This window comes from Triturus cristatus, chromosome 7 (genome assembly GCF_964204655.1).
Source record: "Triturus cristatus chromosome 7, aTriCri1.1, whole genome shotgun sequence".
NCBI classification, from domain to species: Eukaryota; Metazoa; Chordata; class Amphibia; order Caudata; family Salamandridae; genus Triturus; species Triturus cristatus.
The window spans coordinates 689,597,670-689,615,642 of NC_140590.1; the positions used below are offsets into that span (position 1 = coordinate 689,597,670).

General features: G+C 45.3%; 1 long non-coding RNA gene across 1 annotated transcript in view; it reads right to left on the reverse strand.

Moving 5' to 3' along the window:
• The window catches only part of LOC146810345 (uncharacterized), a 370,956-nt gene that overhangs the window by 143,362 nt on the left and 209,621 nt on the right, over window positions 1-17,973 (reverse strand). Inside the window, exon 3 of the long non-coding RNA XR_014966580.1 lies at window positions 10,965-11,140. This is a non-coding gene — a long non-coding RNA (uncharacterized LOC146810345). The remainder of the gene's footprint in view (window positions 1-10,964; window positions 11,141-17,973) is intronic.

Here is a 17,973-nt window from a genome sequence, read left to right on the forward strand (position 1 = left end):
TACACAAATTGTATTATCATTATCAAACAACTCTGCATTACAAATGCAAAATTTCAAGGACTGCATGTTGACAGTCAGTTCTTGGATGAATTCTCATTGTCTGAAATGAAATTCAGGCAAACAGAAGTTATCACTTTTGGCAACTTTTTACCTAACTGGTCACAGAGCGGGTGGCCAGATAAACTGGGATCGGCACCTATTCCAGTCACCAAGGCTAAGAACCTTGTTGTGATCATCGATGACACACTGAATTTTAAACCACAGGTAAATGCTGTCTTCTCATCGAGCTTTTTCTTGCTAAAAGCCATCAAATAAATATTACCCTTTATTCCCATGGACAGCAGAAAAACAGTGATTTCCTCATTAATCTTAGCTAAACTCGACTATTGTAATGGTCTTTATATCGGCCTATCTGAAAAACAACTCAATAAGTTTCAAATGATCCAAAATTCAGCAGCGCGTCTTCTGTTGGGTATCCCTAGGCACTCGTCAATCAGAAATCATCTGTATAAATTGCACTGGCTCCCAGTTAGGAACCACAATATCTTCAAGGCCCTCTGCATTACCTACAGACCACTTCAGAATACAGGCCCCATATTCCTGAGATGCCTACTCTACTGGTTTGCTCCAAAAAGGTATTTGCGTTCTGAAGGGGCTAAACTGCTAGCAACTCCGAGAGTCTTCAAGGCCAGATGGGGTGACAGTAGCTTTAGGGCAGCTGCCCCCAAACTCTGGAATGAACTCCCTTTTTCCATCAGATCCCGCCCAATTTTTTTTCCTTTAGAAAGGCCTTGAAAACCTGGCTATTTGAGAAATAGTAATTTTCATCTTTACAGAGACTGGCATAATCCACTGCTCAGCGCCAAGACACCCCGGGTATTCGCGCGCTTAACAAATGTATTAACATTACATATTAAGACACTACAAGATGAAGTATGCCTCCTGAAAAGGAATCTGCACAATGCAGAGGGTCACTCCACAACAACATCCGCATACTTGCACTATAAAAACACCCCGGGTATTCGCGCGCTTAACAAATGTATTAACATTACATATTAAGACACTACAAGATGAAGTATGCCTCCTGAAAAGGAATCTGCACAATGCAGAGGGTCACTCCACAACAACATCCGCATACTTGCACTATAAAAATTACTCTCTCGTCTGCTGCTTGAGCGGGACCCCCCTTGCCTTACATCGCGCTTTGCAGCTTGTCAAGCGCCATCTTGGAATAGGCAGGAAGGTCGAAGCCAGGCGCCATATTGCCAGGGGCACTGGGTTTACAAGGGGGCAGGACATAAAAGAGGCCAAATGCTAGCGCGCAGGCCTACCTGACGAAGACATACTCTGCTGAGTAGCCGAGAGGCCGCTCGGGGACAGCTATTGCTTAGTTCTTAAAAAGAATATTGTTCTTTGCTGCTAACCATTGCTATTTGCACAGAGTCCATTCGGGGCTTGGACAGAGGATTGATTCCGATTTTAACTCCTCAATTGTGTGTTTTTTAAAAAAGTGGTTTTTATTTCTGCACATCCGCATACTTGCACTATAAAAATTACTCTCTCACCTGCTGCTTGATCGGGACCCCCCTTGCCTTACATCGCGCTTTGCAGCTTGTCAAGCGCCATCTTGGAATATGCAGGAAGGTCGAAGCCAGGCGCCATATTGCCAGGGGCACTATGGCGTTGGTTTACAAGGGGGCAGGACATAAAAGAGGCCAAATGCTAGCGCGCAGCGCGCGCGCGCAGCGGGCGCGCCGTTGGCACGCCGGAGGCGCGCCAGAGGCAAGCCCGTCTGCGCCCGTCCGCGCGCCGGACGAGCATAGGACGGCTCAAGCTCCTGCCAGCGACGTTGAGGGACGCCGCCGGTATACCAGACTACAGCTCCTGGATATAGGCGGTAGGATGGCCCCCACAGTACCCACTCAGAGCAAGGGTGCTATGCAACCCTGCAACTCAGTACCCAGAACAGGCAAGAGACCTTTGAAAGAGCCAGGCACACTCAAATGTGCTCTGTTGAACTGCAGATCGCTAGTTAAGCATCACACTGAAACTGCACTGCTACTAGAAGATCTGCGGCTGGATGCGCTCTTCCTCACAGAAACATGGGCTAGAGCAGATGCAGCTGTGGAGATTGGCTCCGCCTGTCCAGAGGGTTTTAAGTTTATACATAAACCCAGACAGGGCGGTAAGGGAGGAGGGGTGGGACTAATCTACAGGGAGAATTTGCGTCCGAGCCTGCTACATACGGAGGCGATTGAGGGGATCGAAGTTATGGCCTTCTCATTACAAGGCGACAGAGGGAACTTACTTACAGGCCTGCTTTGTTATCGTCCACCGGGGCTGCACACTCCAACGCAACCTCTTTTGAATATAATCATCAACCTTGCACTCACACATTCTAAGATGGTTGTCCTAGGTGACTTTAACTGGCGGGAGGACGTAAGCACTAAGAACCAGTTGAGGGATCTAACGGCTACCTGTCTTGGCCTTGGCCTCCACCAGCTAGTTACATCTCCCACCCACCAAAAAGGCCACATACTGGATCTGTTGTTCGCCAACAAGACGGAGGTCGAGCTTTTAGGCGTTCACCCGCTTACTTGGACAGACCATTTTTGTATTCAGTTTAAGATACTGCTACCAGCTACCTCCTGCCAATCCGAAACCACGGCAACATACAGAGAGGGTAGAAACTGGGTCAAATTGACCAAAACCGGATCACGGGTGACTCTCCCTACAGCTAGTCTTTTCCTAGCCTCCAGATCGGTGGAGGATAATTACAATGCCTACCATAAGTTTTTAACTAACGAGCTGGACCTTTTGATCCCGAAGAAAAGGATCAGAGTTAGGAGCAGACCATCAGCGCCTTGGTACGATGATGACCTGCGACAGTTAAAACAGCTCTGTAGGCAGATCGAAAGGAAATGGAGGAAGGGGCTCCTTGCCAGGGATAAAGCGGCGCTGAAATCCGCACAGAGTAGATACAAGCAACTTATCCTGGATCGCAAAGCGAGCTTCTACGCTGACTCTATAGCATCTGCCCCAAATGGAGCAAGGGAACTGTTTAGAATAGTGAACTCCCTGTCGGCCCCCAGCTGCCTCGAAAATAAAGTAGTGCCCTCCAAGAGGTTATGCGATGATATTGCTACCTACTTTAAGGACAAGGTGAAGAAGATCACGGACCTCTTCGGGGTCTCTGATAGAGTAGCTGATGCCTCTGGGAAAGGAACGCACCACGAGAAGCCAAGTAGTAATTGTTCTCTAACCCTTTTTTCATCTTTCTCAGATGAGTCATTTATCAAGACGGCACACAGCATCTCGTCGGGTTCCCCCCTTGACCCACTGCCCCAGAAGGTGTGGAAGCTATGGGGTAACTCGACCTTCCCCTGGCTGCGCCAGATCTGTAATCAGTCGCTGGCAGAAGGCATGGTCCCGGATAGCTGGAAACTGGCCTTGGTCTCCCCTCTGATCAAAAAATCAAGCCTGGACCCAACTGTCCCTGCCAGCTTCCGGCCAATATCACTCCTCCCGTTCCCTATCAAAATCCTGGAGAAGGCGGTGAGCAGATCCCTCTCGAGTTATCTAGAGGCTAACCGTTTGCTGGACAGGGACCAGTTCGGCTTCCGCCCTTGCCACGGAACCGAGTCCGCATTAGTCACCATGCTGGACACGTTGCGGATGCGGGCTGACACAGGGAGCACCGCTGTTTTGGTGCTCCTAGATTTGTCAGCCGCATTCGATACCGTGAGTCATGAAACGCTGCTGGGATGGCTGACGGAGGTTGGGGTTGGAGGTCAAGCACTACAGTGGTTGCGTTCTTATCTAACGGGAAGACACCAAAGGGTGACCATGGGTTCTTTCATCTCAGAGACCACACCAGTGGACTTCGGAGTTCCACAGGGCTCGAGTATCAGCCCCATCCTATTTAATGTATACTTACAACCGCTATTTTCCATCATTAAAGCGTTTGGGGTGGAGCTGATCAATTATGCTGACGACACCCAACTGGCCTTCTCCTTGGAAGGCAAACAGGCAGTCTCTCTGGAGCAGTTCCAAAATTGCATGAGGCAGACAACGGACTGGCTACGGAGAAACTGTCTGCAGTTCAACGGAGACAAAACAGAACTGTTGCTTTATGCACCAACAAGACTGATTCAACATCCTCCGGTGGACTTCAGAATCGCCCCGGATTCAGCTCCACTGACACCAGCTAGCACTGTACGGAACCTGGGGGTCTTGTTCGATAACAACCTTCAGCTGGCTTCACAGGCTAGCAAAACTTCCAGTACCTGCTTTGGTCTACTGCGACTTCTACGCCGTGTCCTCCCATTGTTGCCTGCAGATTCCCGTAACACGGTCGTAAGAAGCATTATCCTCAGCAGGCTGGATTACTGCAACTCTCTGTATCTCGGAGCCCCCCAATACATTCTGCAGGGGCTACAGAGAGTTCAGTCAGCTGCTGCCAAGCTGGCACTTGGTCATAAGTTTGACTCCTCCTCCACCCAGGCACTCAGAGATCTACATTGGTTACCCGTTAAAGAAAGAGTCCTTTTCAAATCTCTGTGCCTGGTGCACAAGGCAATCCATGGACTAGGCCCGATCCCACTCCAGGAAAGATTTGCCTGGTATTCCCCAGTGAGGCAGCTGCGGTCATCCAAGGCCAATCTGCTGGTACAGCCCAGTTTTAAACGGGCAAGATTAGGAGGGAGGGCATTCAGGGTGGTCGGAGCCCAAAGCTGGAATGAACTCCCACCAGCCCTCAGGCAAACGCAGTCTTTGATAGAATTTAGAAGGAGCCTCAAAACCTGGTTGTTCCCAGCAGCGTAAAGTCTCCAACTTGTCCTCTCGTGCGATAAAACATCTTGTCTGGTCAGAGCGCCTGGATACCCGTAGGGTTACAGTCTCGATTTTTTTAATCTGCGCTATATAAATCCTTATAATAATAATAATAATAATAATTAGGGTTGTAAGCCTGCTGGAACACATAGAGGATCTCAGCATGGACATATATATGGAAAACTTGCTTTCTGCTGTGGTATTGGGGGACAGGACCTTTACGTTTTTCTCAATTGAGCGGGGGCAAAGGGTCTCTGAAGGCCACTAAACCCAGGATTCCTCCACGACCGGTGGGGTCATCATGAGAGGGACAACATCTTGCAAATTTCCAGAGCACAGGGTCCTTTGCTGGTAGATAACAATACAGTGCTAATTTTACGGGATTATTCCAACCAGGTCCTGGGACAAAGAGTGTCAATCCTCTTGGCAAAACAAGAACTTTGCTAATTCCAGGCAGGAATACATTTCTTAATTTGAGAAAATTTGAGCTTTCCTTATCTGCTGTCAGTGCGATGTAGGTTGGCAATGGACCAAGAATTCTTGGGGTCGGTGCAATTGCTGTACACAGACCTGAGAGCTAGAGTGCATACAAGATGGGTGATTTCAGATTCTATACAGATACAGAGAGGTACTAGACAGGGGTGCCCATTATCATCTATAATATTTTCACTTGCCCTATAATCTATGGCTTGCTTGCTAAGGGTTAAGGGTCAGGACTGGAGGCTAGCCGTCGAACACAGGGCACAAGTCATCTCTCTTTATGCAGATGATGTATTAATATATCTTTGAGCAGACACTATTATCATATCATCCTTAATGCTAATCCTTAATGATTTTGGTCAGATATCGGGACTCCACTGTTAGTGGGCTAAATCTTGTTTGTTTCCGTTGATCGAACTATCAAATGAAAGGAGCGAGGTCTTGTGGAAATTGGATCCTATCAAATCTCCTATTGTCAATATCTAGTATATGGAGACCGGCCTCATAGAAGGGAACCTGGGGAGGGCACTCTCATCCATACGGCAGTCCCTGCAGTTCTGGTGTGAACTTCGTCTGTCGCGGATGCGTACAGTGGCAATTTTGAAAATGTTGGTCTGGTGCACAGACATACATAGAGTCACACTGATTACATTTTACGGCCCTCTGATTGATGGGAGACTGGTGGCTTCCAACTTTAAACTCTATGACCCTGCAGTGCAAGTAAACTGGCCAATGAGATGGCTGGGGGTTGGGTTGAACCCAGAAAGAGACAACATGATAACAGGGATTGGCGATCACAACTTGTTTGAGTAGCTTATGGGTTCCTATCACCCAATACATCAGACAACATGCTGTTGACTGTGGTAAGGCTGTGTCAGAGGTTTATGTGGGGAACGAAGCTAAGTTGGTCCAGTGTGCACCTGAACTTCCAACATGGTATTTAACAAAAGTTTTAATTATGAAATCCTTACACCACACTGATGCATGGTCGGGCCTGGAGGTCTAGGGTGACCTTGTGGCAAACAGAAAGTTGCGATCTTTTGTTAATTTGAGGTAAGTTTATGAGTGATGACCAAAATGTGGAGGACAGTACACGACTTACACAAGGCCACACCGATATTGACGGCCCTCGTGGTACATGAGCAAAATAGAAAATCAATCATATGCTGATATAAGGCTTTACTGTGCCTGACGATTGTGGTTTGTGATGTACTTAAGGCCTGTTGGGAATTTAACTTGGGCTAGGAAATTTCATTTCGATTTTGGATCTGGAAAAAGATGTTTGAGTTCTGTTAAGAAAATTTCCATTAATGCCAGATTACACTTCACACAATTTCATTTCCTACACCACATATATTTGACACCAAAATGAATAAGCTTTATGTACCCAGGTGCTTCAAGCAGATGCCCAGAAGCACAGAGCCTGTGCCAGCCTTTTACCATATGTTGCGGCAGTGCCCTGTGATAACCCAATTCTGGAAGGTAGTCTTAATCTGTGTGATGAGGTTCTTGAATTTCCTCTTCCCTTATGACCCACTACAATGTTTACTGAACTCAAGACCTGCTGTTTTGTAGGGTTGGCCATGGTACTAGCAAAGTGGCACATAGCTATGGCAGTGGAAGTCTCCCAATGCCCCGCCCCCACTGAAAAATGGTATAAGGGCTTACTAAAATGGGCGAATGCAGAAATAGCTGCAAGATTTATCAGTATGTTGGGGAACCAGGGAGGTGGGAGATATAACAAATGGGATTGATTGGTTGAAAAATTAGAGGCTAAGTTGTACCAGTGGTCCTCTTTGAGATGTATGTAACTTAATTTGTAAAGGTTCGGACAGTGATCTGCAACAGAGTGGGGATGTCATGCCAAAACTATTAGGCGAGAGGCTAATATGTTGAGTTGCTTAGTTTGACGAATGAGATGCTGATAAGTGAACCCTCCAAGAATAGGGCATGAATTCACGCCTGTCTCTGTTTCATTCATTGATTCTGATGTAACAATTGCCTGTACCTGTCTGATGTATTTAGGGCTTATTTATGAGAGGCTTGTGCCGCCAGAGTGTAACTTTTTTTGACGCTCCGGCAGCGCAAGACTCTCTTTCATATCTACGAAGCAACACAAAGCCACTCTGTGTGACTTTGCATGGCATCATAGATATGCCCTACTCTGTGCCAAGGAGGCGTTCCTTGGGTGCTGCAGTGGGTTTTCCCATGCAACACCAATGAATTTTTACACAGCTCCAGATTTACTTAATCACCTAAACCTGGGGCAGCCTCAAAACCTTATGCTTCCCCCAGACCAGGTGTAATGAGGAGAACTATTTTTATTTCTCCTCGTTTGTTCCTCTTTCCATTTCAGCTGCATTCTGCAGCACACATAGAAAGAGGAAGAAGCCTCTCTGGAATATTTTTGTGCAGGAAGATGCCCCTTCCTGCACAAAAATAATCCTGCATACAATGGAGGCACCCTTGCACCATGGTGCAAGGGTGCCTACATTGGTGCTAGGCAGCAAATTGTGCACCAGTGCAGGGGGAAAGGATAGGAATGCACCGTATTTCATAAATACAATGCATTCCTGCCCATTCACATTTCGCATAGGGCAACACAGCATGAAGACTTGTGGCGCTGCCCTGCACCAACTCCTCATAAATGAGGCCCTTAGCTTTTAGAAGTATTATTGTGCATACTTAATGTCTATAATGTTTAAAGATACCTACCTGATAAAGTCTGTAGCGTACTTCATTGTACTGTTTTTTGAGATCATATGTATACTATATGATGAGAATATGTCACTGTACATTTGTGATATATGATTAAGATGCATTATTATGAGTGCCTAAAACGCAATACAGAACTATATAAAAAATAACAGGATACATACTATCTCTATTTTTGGTAGCTCTTTTTTATTTTTTTATTTCAACACTTCATAGCTCTCTTCTTTCTTTATTTTTCATTCTTCTTCTCTTTTCACTCGGGAGCACTAACATAAGAAAAGCACACACAGAACAGGATGACACTAGTAATTTGATGTGACGTTGTAAGCCCTGTTTAGAGATCTACTAATGTGTTCCTGTATCTTCTTTATAAAAAATGTGTAAGAAAACTTATTTTTGGTAGCTCTAAAGGCTAATAGTACTTTTCTGCGATCATAATAAAGTATAGGCTGTGAATACAACACTGTACAATTCTGAACTTTGATTAAGATGCAGTATTATGCTGTCCTAAAACTCAATAAAGAGCTATATAAAAATAGCAGGATACCTACTATCTGTTTTTATGGCTCTAAATGCTCAAGAATACTTTTTTTACAGGGTAGTTATTGCTACCAGTATATGTCTTCTTACAAAGACATGTAATGATGTAAACCGTATTATCTGAGTATGTCTTTACTGACAGCGTAATCTCTAGTCCTAGTGGGGGGCATCATAGTGTGTTGGCTTGGTACTGTATTTGCAAGGCTTGCAATTTTTGCAGGCGGCGAAATTGTGATCTTCTATCCATGTTAGTGCTTTAATCCTGGTTAATGGCTTCTATCATGTCTCTAATCGTACTTCCTTGTGATATGTGATGCTAGGAGAGGTGTTCAGGTATTTATGAATGGTATTACCATGAAGTAATACCTCGCAGTATTTTGTGATTTTTGTCTTCTTTATGATATTGGATTGAATTTACGATGTAGTAATGAACCTGATGGTGTCTTGTCTGGTTTTCCCTGGTGGTGGGTTGGGACCAGGGAGTTTGCACTTAAAAGAGCAGATCCTTTCAAGATGGAGTATATTCCTGTTTTTGCTGAGCCATACACTGCCTTAGTACTACAGTTCCATTTCAGTCTGATCAACTCTCCCTGTAGAAACTTCCAATTTAGGTGAACTTGGGGCAGCTTTTGCCATGGAGGACACTATTTCCAGATGTGGGATTCCTGAACGAACATGTGTGTGTAACCTCTAACTTTCAACTTGAAATCCAGAAAATTCACACTCCACTCACTAGAAATCATTGATAGTCTGATTCATCTGGCTTGCCACTCCATATGATGAATAATTCATCTATATATTGTGACTGTAGAGTCGCTCTGATATTTCTCATCACTGAACACCTGCTTCTCCTACCAGTGCATGAACACATTTGTGCAGCTGGGGGCTAAGCAGGTGCCCATTGCAGTTTCCCACAATTGCTTGTACAACTCATTGTTAAACAGAAATAATTTCTCTGTCAGGCAAGTCTCTATCATTTGTTACAGTGCATTGGTATGTTCATACATACTTATTGATCTCACAGTCAAAAAACTGTTTACAAGCTTCTAATCTATGATGGTGTTAAAAGCTGTAAGAGTGACTATTTACATTCATAGAAATCATATAGCCATCAGGTTCAATGTACATGTTACTCACTTTTGTGGTGAAATCTATGCTATCTCTTAGGTAGCTTGTGCCACTTATGATTTAAAAGTGGAAACTGGAAATCTTGATATATGTATGATTTGTCAAACGAGGCAAATGATAGACCTATTGTTCAGACTCTAAATTACATGGGTACGAAGGCGGATTCACACCAAGATCTCACTCTTTTCACAATATGTCCACTGACTCGGTGTATTTCACAGCTTAATAATTAAGACACTGAAACATATATTGATTCATACTACATTACAGAATAAACTAAAGCAAAAAGTAAGCTTCCTTGAGGTTAATTAAATCAAGATGTTTCTCTATTGATCAGTGGGTTCAGAATACCAGGGCTCATTAATTCTGATTCAAGCTCATGCCCCCACGCTACACATCCCGTCTCTTCATCTCAACCTTGCAGGTTATTTTCATCGCTGCTTTATTCTTTTATCACTATATTTCCATCTTTCTCTTCCTCTTTTTCCCATTTTCTGTCTTTCTATCACTTGCTCTGGGCCAAAGTCGGATGGTGAAAACAAGTCCTGATCCCTAAAAATGAGTGCTGATGACAACCACTTGCAACCACTGGTACAAATTAAGCACTGCCAGAGGGAAAGATCCTAGAAGCTGTCTCTGAAGCACTGGCCTGATGTAGGGTGCTCACATAGGCAGGACAGCTGATTTTCCTTTTCCCAGGCCCCACACTCACTGGGGCCCGTGCTCTTGTTACAAGGTATATTTACAAAATTAAAAACAGGCCTGATCTTCTACTCTGTGATGCAGCTAATGCTGCAACACCTCTAGATGGCGCCAAATACTGTGGATTGTCTTTCTCCTGCCTACTGGTTTCCTAAAGTTACATGTTACAATTTGATTGGGAAGCCAATAAAGACACCACAAAATATTTGGGCCTTGAGCCATAGAACCAAAGATTCCGACAGGCCTGTCCTGTTGGGACACTCAAATTCACACCTAGTTGGTCTGTCTCAGTAGGAAGACACATTTTTTGGATTTGAAGCAAATAGCAATTGTCTTTATCCCATGTCTCCATGCACAACATGCCTGGCTCAACACCGCTGTTTGAGGCACCTTTTTTATGAGACGCATCTGTCTGCTGGCACGTCAGTACTTTACATCTCTGCCTACCACCCCACTCTCCAGCCGGAAGCTAATTCTAAACCAAGTGCCTTCCCTCCACTTCCTCACTATGAGCTGACAAGACCAGTAAAATTAAGACACAGACTGTGAAAGGAAATGAGACTGACCTTGCCCCCACACAGCTTTGCCCAGCACCAGTTCAAAGTAAGACTTCCTGTCCTATATGATGGAGGCTTTCCCGGCATCTTCCAGGCTTCCACCGTGGACCGACAGTACAAGGGCAACGCCCATGCTGCCCAGGAAATGTGATGATCGGCTGGACACACAGAGTCAGTCGAGATATCTAGAGAGGAGAAAAAGAGACTGTGTTACACTAGTAAAAAGAAATCTGTAACCGAAAGAGACAGGCAGAAAATAAATGTGTGGTGAGTGAGATAGAAAAAACTAGCATAGTGTCACAAAGATAATGGAATTAGCATACGGTCGTAGAAGATAGCTCTGCTGTAACTGGAACTAACAAACAAAATGTATTAAGCAACAGAGAGACTCAAAAAATCTGTTTCCAGCTGTGGATTCTGTAGAGTAGACTTCATTAATCTGTGAAATTCCTAAAAGATTTCAGAGAAGCACCTTCTATAAAAAGGCAGTCCTAAGTTCGTGTACCTTGTTATTCTAGTCCCCTTATGTTCATTGGCTAAAGGCTTATGAAAAAGCAATGAGGCCAACAATCGACAAATTATGCTCAAGTAGCAGTTTTATCTCAGTTTGTAAAATGACCGTTTCTGATCTGACTATTATTATCTGGAAAAAGGCGAGGCAGCAGATGCATATACTAGTACCGAGCAAAACTAGATATGTTATTTTAATAATTGTTCATCAAAAAGAGGTCTGGGTCAGACATTGGGAATAACCATAACACACTGGTAATAGAGTCTGTGGTGGCAGCAGTCACCGAAATAGACCAGCTGAGGTTGGATGTCCTTCTCTGCCATCAATATCTACGCGTGTCGTTATGAATGTCTCTCCATAGTCGCAGGTTCTAAGAAGTTGTGAGTTATATTGCAAAGTAACGGAGTGATATAGATCACTAAATGAGCACGGGCTTAACAGCCTCTGTCCACCACAGGCTGTACTTCAGTTTCTAGCCGCTACACAACACTGCTGATGTGAACTTCCTAAATTGCAATTTTTCTTGACAACCCACCGTGTATGAGAGTTTTCTATCTCTTTCCAATGCAGGTTCCTCCTAAAGGGGTTAACATCAAGGGTTCATTCCATGCCAGAAGCTCCCTCTGGCTCAGTGCGCCTGGTCCAGCACCCTGCCAGAGCCTCTCCTTTGCAGCCAGTGGCGAGCAGCTGGCTGAGTACTACCAGACCTATCCTTTCTTTAACTAAGCTGTGTAGTACAGCGTTGGTGATCAATTTGTTTCAGTGTAAGCCACTGAGTTATAACTATTGGATTAGAATGTTTTGCAAAAAGATAATCCAGGACTACGTAGATAGTGTCCTGTGACACAATGTGATAAGCAGCTTTACTCTCTCTCTACTTCCATCTCTCTTCCCTTCATCTCCCACCCTCTTAGCCATGGCTGCCTCTAGTACCCAAAGGCTTCTCGCTGTGTTTCTCTGTCTCGCATAGATATTATGTTGGCTGTGACTATACGGAAGTCCAGGACTTGTTTCAAAGAAGGATGACCAAATGCCGCCATGTTGCTAGATCACCACTTTTCCAGTCCTCTGCTTTCATTAAACAAATCAGTGCATTCTGGGAGGTTAATCCTTGGATTGCTTCAGTTGATTAATTGGATTTACAATATATTGTATCGCATTGGCTGTATATAGCCCTTACTACTCCAGACCAGACGTTGAAGTGCTTTGCACCGAGCAGCCTGGTGCTCCAGAACCCAAGGATGGTAGCTAATCCAGTGGTATTGGTTATTTGGATTAGTTTTGCGCTCTCAATGAGACCATTCCATGCATTCACTCCAGTGTTTTTGTGCTGGATTAAATTTGTTGGATTTAGGTGCGAACATTAGTGTGGGATATGCAAATGCATGTAGATTGCTAACCTGATTATTAGATGAACTAGATGAGATAAGGTATTGCTAGGTTGCATGGTATGACATTTAGAGAAGGACAGGTTGAAATCGATGAGCTGAAGTGCGGGCAATATGAAGAAATACAATAAGAGATTAATGCAAATATGCACATTTCTTTGAGTAGGCTGTGCACAAAAAGCAGAGGCATGCAAAGGATGGAAAGTAAGGTGAGGGTCATTCAAAGAAAAAAAGATGAAGTGCCAATCAAAAGTCTTAGATCAAGGTCACACTTTTTATTGAGGGTTTGAGGAAAATAGAGTACACTTTAGAGGTAGCATGATCGCACTCTGAATATGCAAACTGTAGAAAGAAACATCATTATTTGCTTGTAAAATTGTGCTATATTTCGCCCTTTCTGATCGGCCCTAGACTCAAGCAAACGGTCTGTCCATTGGCAGGTTACTGCTAGACCAGCGCTTCAGAAAGGACAGCTGATCAGCTCTGGGGCTGGAAACAACAAGCATTGGTAAAGCCAATAGGTCTCATATGTGCAAGATCTATTGACTTTGCCAATGTGTTTCAGCCCTGATGTACACCCGCGTGGCTGCTATTCATCAGGATTAAAAGTTAATGGCATAAAGGAGAATGGAGTAGTGTGGAGTAGCATAGTCTATAGCGTGGCATAGAGTACTGTAGAGTGGCGTAGCTAGAGTGGAGAATCGCAACTTCATAGAATGTGGTGGTGTTGATTGATTAGAGTGGACTACAATGTAGTGGCGTAGAGGTGCCATGATGTAGAGGGCAGTGGTATAAGAGTGCAATTGCATAGAGTGCAGAGGTGCATAGAAGAGTGATCAAGAATACAGTGTTGCAGAGTAGAGTGTCGTAGAGTGAGTAGTTTAGAGTAGAGTGTTGTTGAATACAGTAGCATAGTGTAAAGTGGTGCAGAGTAGAATAGAGTGGCATAGTGTGCAGTGACCTATAGTGCAATGGTGTAGAGTGCCACAGAGTGTAGTAGCGTAGAGTAGAGTGTTGCAGGGTAGAGTATAGCAGTGCAGAGGTGCAGAGTAAATTGACAAAGTGCAGTGCCATAGAGGGCACTGGCTTTGAGAAGAGTGGTGTAGTGTGTAGTGGCTTATAGCATCATGGCATAGAGTATAGTGGTGCAGAGTAGAGAAGAGTGTCGTTGAGTGCAATGGCATAAATTGGAGTAACATAGCATAGAGTGGAGAGGCGTGGAGTGGAGTGACAGAGTGCAGTGGCATAGAGTGGATTGTTTCACAGCGGAGTGGTGTAGGGTAGAGTGCAGTGGTGCAGGGTAGAGGGGAGTGGTTCATGGTGGAGTGGTGCATGGTAGAGTGCAGTAGTGTGGAGTAGATTACAGTGGTGTAGAGTGGACTGGCTAAGAGCAAAGTGGTGTAGAGTGGAGTGGTACAGAGTAGAGTGCATTGGCGTAGAGTGTAATGCCATAGAGTGCAGTGGAATAGAGTGCCCTGGCATAGAATGCAGTGTTGCAGAGTAGAGTGGTGTGGAAATGCGAAGTGGGTCGCACACCGCTCGTCATACTAGCAAATAGCCCCATAGGATTCTGGAGGATGTAGTGACAGCGGCGGGTACACCTATGCCACGAGTAAAAAGTTTAAAATGCCATCCCTGGACACGTGTTTCGAGGTAATTGCCTCTCGTCAGCAGGGAGCAGGTACGTATGCGGGGTGCTGTAGACTGCCAAAAATTAGCAGGTATAGTACCTCTCACGGCGCGCGGGTGCGGGATCCGGGCTCGTCAACCCATAGCTCAGGGAGCTTTAAATACAAAATGCGAAGTGGGTCGCACACCGCTCGTCATACTAGCAAATAGCCCCATAGGATTCTGGAGGATGTAGTGACAGCGGCGGGTACACCTATGCCACGAGTAAAAAGTTTAAAATGCCATCCCTGGACACGGGTGTGGAGTAGAGTAGAGTGGTGTAGAGTAGGGTGGCGTAGAGTGGAATGACATAGACTGGAGTGGTGATGAGTAAGTATATTTGAGTGGCCTAGACTGAAGTGGTGTAGAATGCAGGGGTGCAGAGTGGAGTACAGTGTATTGGCTTAAAGCAGAGTGGTGCACAGTAGAGTAGAGAGGGGTAAAGTGAAGTGGCAGAGTGCAGTGGTGTAGAGCAGAGTGATGCAGTGAAGAGTGCAGTGATGCAGAGAGTGGTGGTGTAGAGTGGGTTGGCGTAGAGTGGGGTGGCATAGAATGCATTGGTGCAGAGTAAAGTGCGCTTGCATGGAGTGGTGCAGAGTAGAGTAGAGTGGCGCAAAGTGGAGCATGCAAGGTGTGGCAGTGCACTAACATTACAGGCAAAACATTTTCAATTGACATGGCCATTATGTTTGCACAGACATACAGTTTTACTGATAAAACTATAAAGCACACAAACGATAATGAGTGAAAATGTCATCGCCTGGTGTATTGATTTGTTTTGATCCTATTAAAATATTTGTTTCCACCTCACTTCAAAATTACAAAAAATGTGGTTTATTTGTGCTTTCCTTATTCTGCTATATTATAAATATCTGCACAGTTAATTAACAGACATTTAAACTTTGTTGTGTGCTAGACTAAAGCGTTTCTTTCACAGCAAGATTGTCACATTAATCCTCTCACTTTGAAATCACTCCTCGCAAGGGGCGGACTCAAGCTGGACAGCCTAAAACAAATAAAGCCAGCAAATAGAAAACAAGCAAATGTGAGTTACAAACCACAAAGCCAATGGTAAGCAGTGGGTGGAATACATTCCCAGGGAAACTTTCCATATGTCCCCACGGTCTCTTTGGCAAACCAGTCAGCTGTGCTGTCTTATACGCTTCGACCTAAAAAGTAATGGCCGGTTCCATATATAGTGAAATATTGAGAGCTTTAAGCTGTGCTCGCCTGAAGTAGTAACTTCATAATAAAAGCAACACGAGGGAATACGTAGGGTTAATAATGCAGACATCTAAAGCAAACACTGAAAAGGAGATTCAGAACATGCAGGAATAGAGGTTTTTTTCAGATGTCTACCCTTAAAGTTTGCCTCATGATATTAATTATCAAAGCAAAGTGGGATCCATTTGGATGCACCTGGTATAGTACAGCACAGGATGGCAGCAAATATAGCTCCCTAGACAGTGGAAGTGCATTGCCTACATTTCTGTAACAGGAAGGAAAAGACCCAGACTCTGAAAAGAGAAGGGAGAGGCCTAGCTGTTTTTAGAACTTTTAAGAGAAAGAGGCCTCTGTTTAACATGGAGATCCGGGTTAGTCTTACTGAGCACTGCCATTTTGTAGGTGGCATGGGTGAGGGTGGAAATGCAGTTTGTTTTTCTAGACCAGGCCTGTCTTTCTTCTGTCCCTGATAGCTACTTCTGGAAGGGTGAGGTTAGCCAGGTGCTGAGATCTCACACTTGATTGTGCCTATGTTGTGGGTGCTACAGCTTCGACTTGGCATTAGTGCTTCCTGTTGAGAGAAACACCGTTCTACACAAAGGCTGTGTCTGAAGGGCAGCCTCGGATAATCACCTGAAACAAACCAACACGAGGGGACATAGCTACTATTGGTGCAGCAGGTGCAGTGGCACCAGGTACTAAAGCCCTAAGGTGCCCATTGAGCCCTGATAATTGCTGCATTTTGCTACTCCAACAGCAAAGGGGGCATGTTCCTTGTTTGCACCAGGGCCCGTTGCATCCTTGCTACGCTATTGAACCACACCACCCCAGCGTGCACTATACAGACTAAAATGTGAAGGTAATTGCACAGACAATTCACGAAAATGACTCCTTGCATTATCAAAAGGACTACAGTTGGATCAGTATAAAATGCGAAATGCAGGCACACGATTGTGAACTTTGTAATTTAGTGGTAAAAGGTATTTTCTTTCAGGGGTTCAGGGGCAATGTGAGATGTTTATTTTACTTAATCACGAACACGTCGCTTTCTGGTATCTTTTTCTATGATTTGTTCAATACCCTTTGACACAGTCAATGACGTGCTGTGGAACGTGTCACATTCGCTTTCAACTCTTGAAAGGCTATTCCACTGGTGCACCTCTTGCACAGCCACGCTAAGGCCCACCTCTTACACGTGGATGAACCGTACTCCACAGCAGCGGGTGGACTGACCAGCTGCCACGCCCCCTGCCAGAATTCAGCGCTGCAACCAGAAGGATGCACACAGAATCCAGAGCATGCATTAAGGCACTGCACTAATGCAGCTTGGGTTAAGGAAACAATCAGCCTGGCCCACCAGCGGAGTCTGCTCCTCCTCGGACCTCCAGAATACCGCACTGATTCCGTCGGGGTGAGGCGAGAAAAGTGGGTGAAAGGTTGCAATGCTGAAAACCGGGATGATGGAGCTCTGAGGGCTGCTTAGAAGAGGGGGAGTAGAGAGCCGTCCAGAAAAGAGACACCAATGTGAGTGTATTTATGTTTCGGGCCTGGCGCCTTTGCGGCTGTTTCTTCGTTCCGCACCTGACCAATACGAATTAGTGGTAAATTCGGGTGTGTGATAAGAAGATGCAAATCGGAGGAAATGTCCCGCGTGCCTTGCAGCCATTCAGTTCTTTTGGTCTCCCTCTGTCGCTCACCACTCCCCACCTCCTCCCCGCCACTCAGTCTCAGGCCGCACTCTCTGTCCAACCGGTTCGGGAGCTCTCTGTTTTCGTTTCAAGCAGGATTATTGCCATGGCGATGCCCAGGTCACAGGAAGTGTGTTTGGGGCCCTTGGTCGGGCAGCTGAAGGTAGGTAGACAACACATCCCATGTGAGTGGTGAAACTCACCTATGCACAGCATGTAGGTTTAGGTCTGCGACAGCAAAGCATCTCCTAAAACCAACAAGCACAAGTGCAGCAAATAGGTCTCGCATTTGCAACCTATGGCTTTCTTAATCCTGTTTGGGGGACAGGGCGGGTTTTTTAGGGTGGAGGGGGAGCGCAAGCGGGAGAGCGCAACATGGAGCATGAGAGCGGGGGCTTGCAGGCGGGTGAACCAGACGTGGTACGAGCACCACCAGACCTGACAGCATGCACCTGGCCAAACCTGGCCTAGGGCTGTTAAATTATCTATGAATCAATCCTGGTTACAGTAAACCAAGTGAACACAGACACACCAGCCCC